The sequence below is a fragment of the Lissotriton helveticus genome, chromosome 3_1, assembly GCF_964261635.1.
Source record: "Lissotriton helveticus chromosome 3_1, aLisHel1.1, whole genome shotgun sequence".
NCBI classification, from domain to species: Eukaryota; Metazoa; Chordata; class Amphibia; order Caudata; family Salamandridae; genus Lissotriton; species Lissotriton helveticus.
The window spans coordinates 799,507,685-799,523,865 of record NC_136061.1 but is presented as its reverse complement, the minus strand read 5'-3'; positions in this window follow the sequence as shown (position 1 = coordinate 799,523,865).

The following is a 16,181-nucleotide window of genomic DNA, read 5'->3' as shown; positions in this document are numbered from 1 at the left end:
TGTAAATCAGATTTAAAAATGCTGTATTGAAACATGGAAAGATTCTGTCTTTCCTGGAATGACCTGTAGTGTGGAAAAAATAGGCAGGTTTCTATAAATATCTCCTTTCTACTGAACGCTTTTCATATTAGAGAAACATATCAGAAGAAAGAAAAGCCAGTTCCCTTGTCCTTGTTTAAATTAAGGTTGCAATTATGTTCAAAGACCTTGCTTTCTCCCTTGCTGCTCACTCTGACGGTAGACAATGTGATGTCAAAACTGAACTGTAATTGCAGTTGAGAGACTGCATAATTTATATATTGCAGGCAACTAGATGCGTCACAAGTCGCTTGTAATAAGTAAGATAGATATGAGCTTTTATACGGGGATAAAAGGATCTCATGTGCTAAAAATAATAAGTCATTGCAGTGATATTTCTGAAACTGATCTTTTGTCACAGCAGTATGCAAACTTTACATCTATAAGGCTTTATAGTCCTATGATACTCTCGCTGTTGTGTGGACGTCCTTCAGACTCATTCTAAAGCCCAATCTCCTGGTTCATGCAATATAAAACCAGGTTGATAATAAATAGATGGATGAATACGCACATACATACATTGATAAATGTAATTACAAATTCACATATCGGGACACATAAATGCCTTTAAAAATTATATACGAATCTACGAATCGTATTTAGAGTAAAAAGAAAATAGAAAATGGCAAATTAACAGAGCTACCTCTTATTCTGTTTTCTGCTGTAGCCCATATACCTTTGTTAACATGCCTAAATGTGTTAAAAAAAACTGGAGCGTTTGGTGTAGGCTCTGTAAGGCGTTTGCTCATAATTATTATTCAGTCAACAGACAAAAAATAATGTTAGTTGCAAAGCTAATGAAAAAAGATGAGTGTAATGTCAGGAGTCTTCATTGTAAACCTGACACTGTGCTGTCTGAATTATGTATTAAGAACTAGTATATGCACTCAGTTAATTAGCAAAAGTGTGCCGGAAACAATTCTTCAGTAGCATTAAGTAAAGGTAAGAGCAGAAACGGGTTAATATTTAATGCACCTGCTCCATGCCACCTGCAGCATGCAAAGATGTGAATAGGGTTTGAAGTAGACACCATTTTTGAAATTGCATAACACTTTCCGTTTCAATTCGTTTACTGTTACATTGCATGTTTTAAACAGAGGCGCTATTCCACAGTATAACCGTAAACCAAATCGTTCACTGTAAAAAAACACAAACATGATTTGAAGGAAATAAATATAAAGCTGCATGCTAATTAATAGTCGTAATTTATGTAGCTTTTTAAGGGTTTTACACAGCGCAGATTTATATTGTGCCAAATCATTATACAGCTGAGTTTATCGAACTGAGTTGCAGGCTAACTTTATAAAACTAACTGTATAGAACTGAGAAGTAATAAAACAATACACCAGTAGGTTGTGGGTTGCTACAGTCAAGGGGTTGAGGTGAGAACACCAACCTACATTTATGCATCCCTATATCCAGAAAGAGTGGATTCAGGCAAATGATGTCCTGGAAAGTTTAGTTGTCACCCTTTCTTTAACCTTGAGTATTTTTGTTCAGCAGTGAAAGGGATATTAACACGTTCTGCAGTTTGGGGCCGGTAGTACCAAGGGTTAACTTTCGCGTTTCTGGCAATCGGGTGGTGTTGAGAAATCAGATGCAGTGAAGCTGAAGAGGAGATTTCTGGTGTTTTGTGAATATCAGTAGGATAGACTGACTTGATGTCTGGACATACGAGAGCATTGCGTATCTCAGACTCATCTTCAAATGGAGGCTGTCTCAAACCATTCAGACAACCTACAGTTCAGATGAGAAACTCTTTTTAAAAGCAGGCCATGCATCTTCCTTCAGAAAAAAACACAATGCCAACTCTAGAGAAGTGTGCCATAATTATGGATGTAGTACCTCAGATAATGTGTCCCAAAGTTCACCACTGACTGATAATGATGTTAAATACTATCGGCCTTTTTCAGAGGATGCTGGTAATTCGATAGCTTCTAAAATGGTCCAATCTGCCCCTGTGATGCCATTGCTCGAGCATCCATTCTGTCCAAGTCTACCCTGGCGGTCCCAGACAGAGAAGTGGAGAAATATCCATCATGCACTTGGGGAAAGGTAAGCTCCCTCTGTCTGTGGGATAGTACGTATGGTCAGGTCAGAGGCATAACAGAGGCCTCTGATGCACACCAGCACAGGGGGTGCCACTGCCTTTCAGGTGCACCCAGACGCTTCAGAGCGGCTCCATTCGTCCCAAGGGAAATCATTATCCGTGAGATATGCAGGACTCTGGGCCCCTCTTCACATTCGGCAGGGAGGGGGCCTCATTGTACGTTACGCCACTGGTTATAATTTGTATGATGATGAACTTTTGGGGGTTGCATCTTTGGTAATAAAACAAGTGAGGGCAGGGCAGCATGATGGGTTGGCTACCATGTTTTTACTGTACTTCTAAATGGCTACTGTCATGGATGCAACAGCTGCTTCAGAGGAACATGTTTGTCGAACTAGCAAACAGATTTAAATTAATTAGGACAGTTGCAGCTGGGGTGTCAGAAGTGCCGTATTTCTGCACCATTCACATTGTGGCCACGCCACTGAACTTAAAATGTCCATAGGAATGCATCTGAGATTTTCTCCACCAAAAGTAATACTTGGGCAGAGTAAAAATGGAAAAATGTTCAAAGGCTAGTCATGGATGTGTCCATGCTCTGGCTAGTATTCCCAACTTCTTTGAGAACCAGGCTCTACCTCCATAGTGGTCAGTCACAATATGTAGTTAGTTGTGCAGTCAGGCCACACTGATAGAACTCTGCACAAAATAATGAAAAGTAAAAACTCACTCCAAATAATTGTACTATTGGACAGGCAGAACAATGTTAGGAAACCCCTTGTTCAGAGAAGCCATCCAGCACCACAAAGAGGTAAGGAGCCTCTTATGTTAAAATATTTGTTTCCATAGCACTACTGTAGGGAATCAAGTGAGCATGGTTAACATTCGTGCCTGACCACGTGAGTGAATGGTTGATTGATTATTGTATTTATAAAGGGCAGCATGCTTCCACTGGAAGTCTTGGCACTGTAACGGTGCTCTGGCCATAAATAAATAAAAAACTCATAAACGAGAAAGTAACAAAACACTTTAAAGCTTTTCTAAAAGCACAATGTGAGATAGTCTATCTTAACGGGAGTGGTGAATTATAACATAGCTAATACTTTAACAACCTAGCGATAGTTGCTTCCAACAGCCTTTCCCCTATCATCCTCATAAAACATAAACACCTCCAGCTCCAGAATGAGGGAATGCATGTCTGAAAATGTTCATTGCAAGAAGAAAAGACCCAAACCGTCTGCTTCTTGGTTCACCAAAGACCTCTTTGAGCAAACAAAATCACACAACTCACTGCAGAATCAATGGAGGCAATCACCCTATCTTTTCAGCCACGATCTCCTCAGGTCAGCTAGAGGTCTATCAAGAAAAACATTTTCAATGCCAATTCACCCCACATTAAATCTATTATCAACTCTGCCAGGAATCTCCCACTACAACTATTTGAAGTAGGTAGAGTGGCAGAGAAACCACCACCTCCCTCTTCACCGATTTGTGAAGAGTTTGCCATATTCTTCGACCATAGAGTCCAATTTATTGAATAAGCATTGCCCCAACCTCCAGATACCAGGAGGTTTCACCTTCTTAAAGATAAATCGAAGGTCAACTGGCTTGTCCTAGATGGCGTTTCTAAAGGTGATCATTTTGATCACAAAGCACTTCATCAACCCAGTAGTAGGGGACATTTCTGTTGGGTCCTGTCCTCCCAGCTCGTGTCTTCCCTCGTGCTCTATTCTATCTTGGAGCGTTCATTGTAGTTTCCACTTGAGTGTTCTAGTTAGGCAGTTGCTGCCGGGGAGTTGCTGACACTGGACTAAATAAAGCATCTCTTACCTGACCATGGCTCCATGAGATGTACTTCTTTTCAGTGGCGACGATTTGTTCCAGTTTTCAGCCTCCCCATTCGTGAAGATGATCCTGTGATTGGTAACCCTGTCTCCAACCGGTCTTCCCAGCATTTTCCTGCTCTCAGTGATTGCTCGACGTGTCTCTTTCAATGAAGTGGTTCCCGGTACCTGCTGGTTGTGTTCCAGATGCCTGCTGTCTTCGGGAAATTCATTGGATTCCTCACAGCTTTTCTCAAGGTACTGTTTTGTGTCCCCTATACGCGATCGGGCCGTTGCTCTGCTCTCGCGTCATTGCACTACGCGGATCCTGCCTCACTTGCCTGACCTTGTATACGCGACATTCCACATTGCGTGCGGCCATTTTGATTTCTTTGTTTGCCTTAGCAACGCTTGGCCGGATCTCGCTGATGCGCACAGCCTTTTAAACGCGCACAACGCTTGTCTGGATTTCACTGATATGCACAGCCTCTCCTTGCATGTCTTGGTTTATCTTTATCGCTTCTGGCGACCCTGATTTAGAGACCGCTCTCACTTTAGCTAAAAGCATTGAGCATTCTCAATTCTGTGTTAAGGAAAGGAGTTCAACTTCTTCTACTGCGGAAGTGAAACTTTTGAACTCCAAACCCCCTCCTCAATCCAAACCCAATGTACCCATAACTACTGCTACTCGTTCTACCATATCTAGTGCTCCATCCAAAACTAGACCAGTGCAAAATGAACTTGTGTGTTTTCGATGTGGCAGCAGGTCACACCTTGGCTCTGCCAAATTCTGTTTTGCCCTCAACCAAACCTGTTACAAATGTGGGAACAAGGGCCTCTACTCTAGAATGTGCAGAGCTGTTTCTACAAAGAGGCCTGTTAAAACTGTGAAAACCATTTCTGAAGAATCTGATGAAGAAGGTTATGATTTATTGATGTTGTCCTCTTCTTCCCACGAGGCTGGTGTTGTTGAATTGTCTTCTTTATGTGGCCTCCGGAAAAGGAAATCTCCTTCTTGCCATATAACTGTAAATGGAGTATGTTGTACATTTTTGGCAGATTCTGGGTCCCCATTTACCTTGTTAAACCTTGCAGATTTTAGTAAAATTTCTGGTGTGCTTTTGGAATCCTCCAATATTCATATTTTTGCATATGGCGGAAAAAAGTAGACGTGCTTGGCAAGTGTACTGCTGAATTGAATTTCAATTCTGACTATTCAACAGGTGTAGTATGTGTGGTTAAAGAAGGGGCTAATTTATTAGGGTGGGACGAGCAAGGTGATTTGAATATCATCCTGATATGGTGGTGTCCCGTAGTGCCTTATGTGAATTTTACAATTCCTCTTCTGCAACATCTAAAACTCAGACTGTTTCTCAAGTGTCTAATAATAAGTGGGCACAGATGTTTCCGGAAGTATTTAATGGAGAGCTGGGTAAGCTCAAAGGATTCCAGCATCGTATAATTCTAAAAGAGAATGCCAAACCTGTTGCCCACAAGGTACGTAAAGTGCCTTTGAGTTTACGTCCGGAATTAAAGAAAGAGCTAGAACGACTTTGTGCTGCAGGGGTAATCGAGCCAATTGAGATTTCTGAGTGGATCGCCCCCATAGTTCTGGCACGCAAATCTGATAAATGCCTGAGAATGTGTGTTGATTTGCGCGATCTCGATGCAAACATCTGGATCGATCGTCAACCACTTCCGGACATTAATGAGATGTTAGCTACTCTTGAAGGTGCTAGGTTTTTCACTTCTCTCAATATTTAATCTGCCTATCATCAGGTTGAGTTGTGCAATGACTCTAGACATCTAACGTCTTTTGTTACCCCGGATGGTGCTTATCGTTATATTCGTATGCCATTCGGATTGGCTTCAGCCTCGGCTGCTTTTCAGAGGTTGATGAACAATTTGTTTAAAGGTATTCCCGGGGTCGTTTTTTTCCAAGATGACATCTTGATTCACGGTAAGACTGAACGTGAAGTTGGTTCTGAGTATCTTAAGGTCCAGTGGTCTAACTCTTAGGGAGGATAAATGCAAGTTTCTTCAGGACGGAGTAGACTATCTTGGCCACCATATTTCCCACAATGGTGTTGAACCCAAATTTAAGATTATTAATGCCATTCAGAATGCTCCTGCTCCCGTGAACAAAGATCAGCTCCGTTCATACCAATGTTTGGTGGAATACTACTCCAAATTTGTCAAGAAATTTTCCACTAAGACTGTTGCCATGCGAAATTTACTTAAGAAAAATGTTACATTTATTTGGGACAATGATTGTAGTAGTAATTTTGATACTATTAAGCAAGAAATTGTTTGTGCTCGCCCTTTGAAACTGTTTAATATCAATGATTTATGCATTTTATCCACAGATGCCAGTAATGTGGGTTTGGGTGCTGTTCTCATGCAGAGAAGGGGTGATGGTCGTGAAGAAACTATTGCTTTTGCTTCCAGATTTTTGAGGGGTGCTGAAGGGACGTACTCCACCATAGAGAAGGAAGCTTTGGCAATATGGTGGGGTGTTCTGCATTTCAAGAATTTTCTCTGGGTAACAAATTCATTTCAAGAACTGACAACAAGCCTTTAGTTGATTTATTCACAACCAAGGGTGGGAGCAGGGCTACCCCACTTATCTCCAAATGGCAATTTAGGTTGCAGGAATTTCAATATCAACTCGAGTATGTGGCTGGGGCGAAGAATCTAGTCGCTGATTGTGGACCAGACTTCCTCTTCCGAACAATGATGATTGTAGTAGTAATTTTGATACTATTAAGCAAGACTGTTTTTTGTGTGATGATTTAGAAGTGGTTTGCGCTGTGGGTTCCTTGAATGACACTGTGGGTTGTGCCCTCTCAGAACATGGGTGGTTGGAAGGCATTACTTTAGATACTGATATGAAGAAGGTTATCGACCTCATGAGTAAAGTGTTGCCCTGTGACAAAGATTGTCCTGAGCTTGTTCCTTATAGGAGGGTTAAGGACGAGCTATCTCTTGTGGATGGCATATTGAGAAGAGGTAGGTTATTGGTAGTCCCTTTTTTGTATTCGGAAAAGGATTCTGTGCTTGGCTCACGAAGGTCATCCGGGTATTCGATCTATGAAACGCAGAGTGAGGCAAGATTTTTGGTGGCCCTCTGTCGACAAGGATGTTGAGCATTTTGTTTGTGATTGTTGTGAGTGCATCATCAGCGACAAATCTCAGGTTACTCATCCTTCACCAGTTGTACCAATCGTTGTGAAGAACATTCCCTGGTAAAAATTGGCGTTGGACATTGCTGGACCGTTTGGTCTTGTAGGTACCTCTCCTAAGTATGTTCTGGTGTTAATTGGTTACATGACCAAGTGGCCTGAGGTTAGGTTTGTGGACTCCATTAGCACATCTGTTGTCATAAAGTTTTTACAGGATGTTTTCTCAAGGGAGGGTTTTCTTGAGGAAACTGTGTCTGACAATGGTACGCAGCTAGTTTCGGCTGAAATGTTGTTGTTTTTCAAAGAAGCTGGGATTAAACACATCCTTACGTCACTCTATCACCCCCGTAGCAACGGTTTGGTTGAGCGTTTCAACCGTGTTGTTAAGGAACATCTTCAGCTTGCCTTGGTGAATGGTTTGCATTGGCGTCGGGCGATTAGTGATATGTTGTGGGCTGTGAGGACTACTCCACATGTTTCTACTGGTGTTGCTCCTTTCTCTTTGTTGCGTGAAAGGGTTGCGGGTTTCAAATTAAACAAAGAATGGATGTCAAGGAAGGTTGTTGATGCAAAGTGTTTATGTTGTAGCTGATGTCAGGGCTTCTGTACAGAGAAAGTATGATACTAGACCAGCTGTTTTGTCTCCTTCCAAAGTGAAGGTGGGTGATTGGGTAAGGATAAAGAAACCTGGTTTTCTCCGTAAGGGGGAGTCGCGATTTTCATCTCCTAAGAGAGTGTCTGTTGTGAAGGACAGTGTTGTTGTGTTGGATGATGGGAAGGTTTGGAACAAAAACACTATTTCTATTGTGCCGGGTTCCATGACCGATTGTGTCAACAAGCGGTTTGGGGTCAATACTTCTCTTGATTCCACCTCTACCAGCATTGGTAAAAGAAGTGTCCTTCGTTTTGATCCAATTCCTCCGAGGGAAATCTCTTCCAGGGTCAGATCTATTCCTGCTAAATTTCAAGATTACAAGATGTGGTAATTTTGTGTTTTGCTGTTTTGTCTACTGGATATAATATGTTATGATTTATGTGGAAAGTCATAACTATTCTGTTGCGAATATTGTTATTTTAGATAGTGTGTTATGAACTTGTTTCTTTCTTTGTCTCCTTCTTACCTACTCTTTTCTCGTTTTTCTTGCTTTCCTTAAATCTGCTTTCTTTATTTTTCGTTATGAAGGAAGGGGGATGTGTTGGGTCCTGTCCTGTCCTCCCAGCTCGTGTCTTCCCTCGTGCTCCATTCTATCTTGGAGCGTTCATTGTAGTTTACACATGAGTGTTCTAGTTAGGCAGTTGCTGCCGGGGAGTTGCTGACACTGGACTGAATAAAGCATCTCTTACCTGACCATGGCTCCATGAGATGTACTTTTTTTCAATTTCCAAAAGATTAGACATACCCGCTTTTACCTCATTGGATGGAGTTAATAAACTTTTCTCTTCAGCAAGATGTATTCTCTGATTGCCTTAAAATCAGCCATGCCACTTGTATTCTGAAACAACACACAACAGATGCAGGGGATTCTAATAATTTTTATACTGTTTCTACCCTCCCCTTCATTGTGACGATGTTGGTGTGGCAGTGCAGCTTGAACACAGATTATGGCACGGAAAACGCCCTACTGTAGGTTGTGGATGGTGAACTATGCTTCCTAGATTTTGGCAACTCTGGTCTTCTTGTGATGTTCGACCATTCCTCAACATTTGATACAGTGAATCACTGCATGCTTATCTGTATTTCCCGTGAACATATGGGAATGATGGATTCATTCTTTTTCTCTGAAACAGTTCAAAGAAGATCAAAACCCATAAATGCTTGGCCAGTCCAGTGGCGTTAAAGTAGTGTATCCCGCTAGATTCCATGCTGGCTCCTACTCTTTTATATTGAACCCTTTGGAGTCCTATTTAGGAACTCAGGATACAGTATCATCAATATCATCAAACAATCAAAGGCACCTGTCCAAACCTGAGTTGATACTTGTGGGATTCTTAATTTCCAGATATTTATCCATGACAATGCTAAATATTAGGGGTCTTTCTCGACAATAAACTAAACAAACAAGTGTACGTCACCATTATGTGCATGTTTCCACATGTGCCAGTTGTGTGGAATATGCCAATTCATCCCTCAATCTAAGCCACCAGCCCAGAGTGCTGTGAATTGATTAGGACCACTCCCTACTGACTGGACTTCCTAAAGTACACCTCACAGCCTTGAAATCTGTGCTTCATGCCACAGATTGTTATTTTTCTGGTACCAAGAGATGTGATCCAATTTCACTAGTGCAATTAACTCTACAATGGCTACCCATGGGAGCAAGCGCCGTCTACAAGATGTCAAACATCACCCAAAAGCTTTCGCATACTGCCTGCCCAGGTTACCTTACAGCAAAACTGAAAAGGTCCATTGGGTCCTGACAATGCCCAGCTCTGAAAAACTTCTTCAAGTACCTCAAACTTTAAAATTAGAATACACAGTGATATTATCTTTCACTGTTAATGCAACTAGAATTTAGAACTCCCCTCCCCAGATCTACAAACCACCACATCCCTGGGCACTTTCAAGTCTGAGCTGAAAGTTCTCTTCTTTCAAAGAGACCTATGGTCAGTTCCTAGATTGCTTTGCTAAATGGTAACCTTCTACCTGGTTCCACTCTCTCTTTTCTCTCCCAATTTTGAGCCGATCCTACTACTCCTGCCTCTCCCTGTCTCATGTTTATTCTACTACCCATAGTCAGCCTAATTTATATGTATATTTCCTTCTCATAGTTTTGCATCACTTTCACTAACTGTGCTTGTCAATATTCTTCTTAAATAAACTGTGTTGCTTCTCTTAGCAATGTATTCACCTGTGGTTGGACACTCTCCCCATCCTACTTCCCCTGGTAGTGTAATGTTCTCTTATAAGAAATAGTTTCCCATTGTTTTTGCTCATGGTGACATTTAGTTTTTACTGTATTGATTTTGTGCTTGATATTGCTGACGCTTGCCTTTAATTATATCTCTAGCTCTCAGCCTGTAGAGCACACTAATGTATTTGCCCAAGATTGTGCTACATCAAATTGCATGAATAAAAAAAAAAAAAGTAATCCTAAATGATCTGTCTCCCATCTGGGAGCATTGGACTGCAGGAATTGCTACAATTACTTATCAGTAATCTTCATTATTCAGAATTGTATTTCTCCTTGTCCCAGTCCTTACCTGTGAGACTTTCTACACCTCTGGCAGACGTTTATCACGCCTTTGGCTCTAGGCTCTGAGTTGTTTCACGTCTCATCTAATTTCATTGTTATGACACAATAAGACACGCACCCACATACCCATCTCCTGGATATACAATCTATTGGAGGTACCAGAAGGGATTGAGTGTGTGATTTGGACTGGGATGAGGAGGAATATGATTGAGGTAATGTCCTATTACTTAACGGTAATCTTCATTACTCCGGGTCCCGTTGTCCTCGTCCCCTCCATACTGAACAAGTGAGATAATCTATCTCAACAACAGAAAAAAGAAAAGACGGAATGCTGGTAAACCCCTACTGGGAGTACATAACCATACTCTACCCAGCATTCCTCCTGAACCACCAAGCCCCAGATGAGGGCTGGAAAGCCCGGGAGGGAGAGATGCTATGAAGAGGACGAGAACTACGGGAGCTCGGAGTAATGAAGATTACGGGTAAGTAATAGAACATTAGCCCCAGATCCCTCATTTCCTCGTCCCCTTCATACTGAACAAGTTAGAATATCCAAGCAGCAACCTGCCATCATCACACACCAAACCACCAGGACACACAGCCATACCAAACCCAGCAATTTATTGAACACAGTGCAAAAGAAAAGAAAAAGGGGAATCAGGAGCACACAGCCTGAAGCTCTCCCAAACCAAAGTTAGCGTCATCTCCCAGAACATTCTGAATCCGGTAATGCCTAACAAAGGTATTAGCAAAAGCCCAAGTAGCGGCCCTACGAATCACAGAAAGGGACACACCAAGAACCTCCGCCCAAGATTCCGCCACCCCTCGCGTAGAACGCCCCTGAACCCCAGCCTCCCCCAGAAAGGTAATAGGCCAACATGATGACTTACTTCAGCCAACGACCAATAGCGGAAGTGGAAGCCCTGCAATCCCTGGAGGCCCCAGAAAGGTAATAGGCCAACATGATGACTTACTTCAGCCAACGACCAATGGCGGAAGTGGAAGCCCTGCAATCCATGGAGGCCCCCCAAAGGAAACAAACAGGGATTCAGACCACCGAATGGAACGAGTACAGTCCACATAGACTCGTAACGTATGGCAAACATCCAGCAAAGCCCAGGGAAGGTCATCCTCATCCACCTGAACCAAACACAGAGCGGGCAAGACCAGCTCCTGGGAGCGATGGAAGTGGGACAAAACCTTTGGAACAAAGGAGGAATCCTAACGAAGAACAACGCCATCATCAGAAAAGGAAAGAAAGGGCTCCCGAGCCAGCAAAGCCCCCAACTCCCCAAGGCGCCTAGCCCAAGTAATAGCCACCAAAACAATAACCTTGAAAGTGACAAACTTCAAGTCAACATCCTCTAAAGGCTCAAAAGGCACTGCCACCAAAGCCTGAAAAACGAAAAAGAGGTCCTAAAGAGGAAAAGGAGGCCGAACCACAGGATGCGAAAGGGAAAAACTGCGCAACAAACTAGAAATCAGGTCATCCATATCAGGCAGATTCCCCCAAGGAGAACAGAAAGGCCGAATAGCCGCCCACTGGGCCCGCAAAGTGAAAACAGACAAACCTTTCTCAAACCCATCCCAGAGAAACTGAAGAACATCAGGCAAAGAAAAAACCAAAGGAGACAATGCCAGACCGAGACACCAATGCTCGAAGTTCCCCCAGTGATGACTGTAGAACTGTAGAGTAGACGGCTTCCGGGACTGCTGAATTAGCAAGGCTAAATGCTCGCAGATACCCCGATTCCTCCAACCCTGCCTTTCAACCTCCAAACCGACAGACGAAGCCGGCGGAGGGATAATATCAGAGTGGACCGCAAGAGAGACAGAGGGAAGGGGAATTACCAAGGACCCTGAACCGCCAACAATTTCAGAGTGGGAAACCATGACCGGCTGGGCCAGAAGGGCACCACCACCACCACCTCCCGATCCTCCATAACCAGCCGAGAAATCTTAGCAAGGGGAAGAAAGGCATACAGCAGGCAAGACGGGCAAAGAAGGGTGAGCGCATCCACTCCCCAAGACCTCTCCTGAGGGACCCAGGAGTAAGAGTGGGGAAGCAGAGCAGTGAGCCGGGAAGAAGCAAAGAGGTCGAGCCAAGGACAACCAAACCTCACACACACCAGACGAAAAGCCACCAAAGTCAATGCCAACTCAAGAGAGGTGGAAAAGATGCGACTGAGGACATCCGCCACCCCATTGTTCACCCCCCCGGATATGAACAGCCACCAGAGACCAGAGATGGCCCTCCGCCCAGCAAAACAACAGGGACACCACCATGTTCAGGGACCGGGACCGGATACCCCCAGGTGATTTAAGTAGGCCACTGTTACAGTGTTGTCTAACCGAACCAGCACATGGCGGTGCAGCAGCAGATTCACTAAGACTGCTCGGGACACAGCAGGCAACTCCGGCCAATTCGAAGACCGCCGACTCTCCAGCAGCGACCAATGACCCTGAAGGTAGTCCGTCCCCCAAGTCGCCCCCCACCCCAATGCACTGGCGCCTCTCGTGATGACAACCGGAGGAGGGGACTGCCAAAGAGGCAGAAGATGGAAACGCGCCAAAGGCACAGTGAACACCGTAGCCGCCATCAGACCCAGGGGCATAACCAAAGACGGACCGGAATGGAATGAGCCTCCAGAAAACGCCAGCCCTGGGAGCCCAAGGTCACTGCACGAGTCACCGGCAGGAAGACCCGATTCAGATCGATGCAGAAACGAGCCCCTGTGAACGTCAAGTCCTGGGAAGGCAACAGCTGACACTTGGGGATATTCAACAGGAACCCATGGGCCCCCAAGGCTGAACACACCAACTCCTGATCCCTCAACAACTGAACCCTGGAGGGAGCATGAAGGAGCCAATCATCCAGATATGGGTAAACCATCACCCCCTGAAGATGCAAGGAAGCCACCAATGGCGCCACCACCTTGGTGAACACACTGGGGGCCGACCGCAGGCCGAAAGGGAGGACCTGGAACTGAAAATGGCTGCCCGAAGACAAAACCTCAGGAAACGACGAAAGGGGGGTGAAATGGAACGTGATAATAAGTGTCCTGAAGGTCCAGAGTACACATGAAATGACCCTGGTGAACCAGGGGAATCACCCGCTAAAGAGTCTCCATTTTGAACGGGAGATGCCCCACAAACTTGTTCAGGGCCTTCAGATCTAGGACAAGACGAAACCCCCTTGTCACCTTGGGAACCCGAAGAATTATGGAATAAAATCCCTGAACCCTCCCCCCAGGAGGAACCTCCTGCACCGCCCCCTTGTCCAGCAGAGCCTTGACCCCCGGACACAGTTCCGACCTTTTGGACGGGCAAGACTGCCAGGGAGTTGGACGGATCCCAAAGTCCGGAGGAGGAGCTGAAAACTCCTACCCTAACCGCACAATGTCCAGCACCCACAAGTCTGAACAGGAGGACATCCAGGCTGGAAGAAAGAACCAAAGCCGACCTCCGACCAAGGATCCGGCGTCGGCCACCAGATTGTCAGGAACGAGGCTTCGCAGGAGTGGACTTCGCCTTTTTGTCCCGACTCTTCTAAACTGGCTGTGAGAGGGCGGTTGGAAAAAGGCTTTGGGCTTTGAAGAAGCCGGCACTGAGGAAGGCTGCTTGAAAGAAGAAGAATGCTTCTTCTCCTTAAACAGACAATGCTACTTGCCCTTCAATTCCTAACCAACATGGTACCCTGAAAGAGCAACCACAGCGCAGAAGAATTCTGGGCCAAATTTGTTTTCCAGTCCTTCAGTACCAAGTTACGACAAGCAGCCACACAAGCACAACCAGAGAGGGCCAAGGCACGCACCACGTCGAAGGAAATATCAGACAGGAATTCCACCTGTCTCTCAATATGAGTCAGAAGCCCCGAACAGTCAGTGGCATCATCCATAGACCCATACAGGGACTTCAAATCCGAAAGTAGAGACGGAGCCACATAAGTCCCATAAATGCCAGCCCTGAGTGACATATGGGAACCAGAATAAACCTTCCGCAGGGAAGCGTCCACCTTTTTGTCCACAGGATCCTGCACTTCCGCATCCTCAGCCAAAGAAGTGCGCCCCACGTGACTGGCCACAAAAGAATCAATAGGCACGGAGCCTGGCAAGTCCTTGGCCATATCCTGAAGAGGATAGGGTTTCGCCATGAAACGAGGAAGTATAATGCAATCCGGATCCTTCCATTCCCAGTCAAGCACCTCCCTGATAAACCGGTATTGCACAGCAGCAGCGCACTGGAACTGGCAAAGCAAGGAACTCCCAGAAGTGCTCGGGGCATCATCGGCAGGAAACCCCATATTCACCTTCACATGCTTCAACAGGTCTGGCAACGTGCCCTTCTCGACATATTTGCCTTTCAGTACATCACTCCCCAACCACTCATCCTCAGAAGCAGAAGAAGAAGACGGCCGGCCAGCCAGACCAGAGGATTTGGACGAGGAGCACCACCTATCTCCAACAAGGTCTCCGTAATGAGACGCTTAATCTGGGCATCGCCACCCCGCTTACGCCGCCTGTCACAAACAGGAGAACGTGAAGAAGAAGTCGAGGAAGAGGAGGAGGAAACATCAACATGCCTACTCTTCTTGGCATGTTTCCCCATGGCGAACAGGAGCTGGACTGCAGCAGGAAGCACAGCAAGTCAGCAAGAAGACTGGTGTAAGAAGACCACAGCCAAACCGCCCAACAGAAGGACGCCATGCTGGAACCCCCAGGACACCAACAGCAGGCGACCCAACAGCAACAGGAGGCAGGACAGAAGTAAAATGCCCCAAAGCAGGGACCACTTAACAGCTCACCACATCACCAAAATGACTCAACAGCAGACTCAGCCATAGAAAACAGCACACACCCCACAGCAAGAAGCTCGCTGAATAAATAGACAAAAACTGCTATGCGGTACTCACATGAGGGCTGGCAAACACATCAAAGCACTGCCGCCAGCCACCATAGCAAAAACACCTGACTTCCTGCCCCAAGCCAAGAAAGTCAGGTAAGCCCCGGAAGAAAGCGCCCCAGACACACGGGGGCCGTTGCACTCCGCGGAGACCAACACATGAACCACTGCGCCCTCGATGTGCCCGGCAACCCGGGAGGCGCAGCCATACGAAGCCAAACAGCGGGAAGATCGCCCAACATCAACGGGAACCACCGGAGGCATCAGCAGGACTCCTCCCCAAGCCCAGCAGACGGGTAGACCAGGAATCCAGCAGCAACCTGAAGCCCGGCAACAGGTAAGCCCCAGATGCTGGTAGGCTCCTGGTCCTCTTCATACTGTAGGAAGACAGAAAAAAGAACAGGAGGAATGCTGGGTAGAGTAAGGTTATGTACTCCCAGTAGGGGGGGAGGGGTGTACCAGCATTGCTTCTTTTCTTTTTTCTGTAGGTGAGATGGATTATCTCACTTGTTCAGTATGAAGGGGTCAAGGACAGAAGGGACCTGGGAGCAATTAGGAGTCCTGGTGAGTGATTGAAGCACTACCCTCTCATGTATTTCTCCTCGTCCCAGTCCATACCTTGTGAAGATATAACAAACTGAAAAAAATTCTCTCACTGACAAGCAGTTGTGCTGAAATCATATTTGTTTACCTCAACAATTACTTCATTGCTGGCATTATTAAGTTACAGGCAAAATATTTTGAACAGTCCACTAGATCCAACCTAAATTGTTTTACAATGGTGTTGAGTGATGGCCATGTAGTAGCCCTACATATTTCTTGTAGGGAGACCCCTCTAGTTACTGACACAGATACTGCTCATGTGGAACACCCTTGTACATTAGAAGGAACTGGTTCTCCTCTTGATTTACATGACTAGGAGAGTGCCTGACGTATCCAGATGCTCATGGTT